The 571-nt window shown below is 43.1% G+C and overlaps 1 protein-coding gene across 36 annotated transcripts in view; it reads left to right on the top strand.

Annotated features, from left to right (window-relative positions):
* The window catches only part of LOC122544297 (mucin-3A-like), a 141,580-nt gene that overhangs the window by 101,816 nt on the left and 39,193 nt on the right, over positions 1-571 (top strand). The window lies entirely within an intron of this gene.

Here is a 571-nt window from a genome sequence, read left to right on the forward strand (position 1 = left end):
GGGGAATGAAGATCAGCCCAGAATACTATCAATGCTCCACTGCTTTAAGAGCAATAACATGTTTAGATCGAATCCTCCCACAAGAGACTACGGAAGCAATCACAAAGTAATGTCACTTTGGAGAGTCAATATTGTAGCACTACCTCTGCATTGCTGTCCTCCAACCTGGATCTGCTGGAAGTAACTCTGGGGTTGATTTGATGAGTTTCTGCCTGAGATTTTTGCGCTCACCATGGAGCACAGAGAGAGTCCCAATATAATAAGCTACTGAAGTGCCTGTCCTGAACAAGGTGACAGTTACCATTTTATTCCCAGACAAAGTGCACCGGACACCTGTGTTTTAGTGTGAAGTAGTTCGGATTGCTCCAGAACGTAAGGGCATAAGTGACAGCAGGGGGATGAGGCCATTCAGCTCATCTCGCCTGTTGTATCAAAAATAAAATTGTGCCTTCCCTTTTTTTTAAGGCTAGTTCCCTGGACTCTTGCTGCAACACTTGATGTTATTAACATATAGAAATATTTTGATCAAATTCTTGAACACACTCAGTTACTGAGCCTTCTGCACTCAGTT

This window comes from Chiloscyllium plagiosum, chromosome 48 (assembly GCF_004010195.1).
Source record: "Chiloscyllium plagiosum isolate BGI_BamShark_2017 chromosome 48, ASM401019v2, whole genome shotgun sequence".
Lineage (NCBI taxonomy): Eukaryota > Metazoa > Chordata > Chondrichthyes > Orectolobiformes > Hemiscylliidae > Chiloscyllium > Chiloscyllium plagiosum.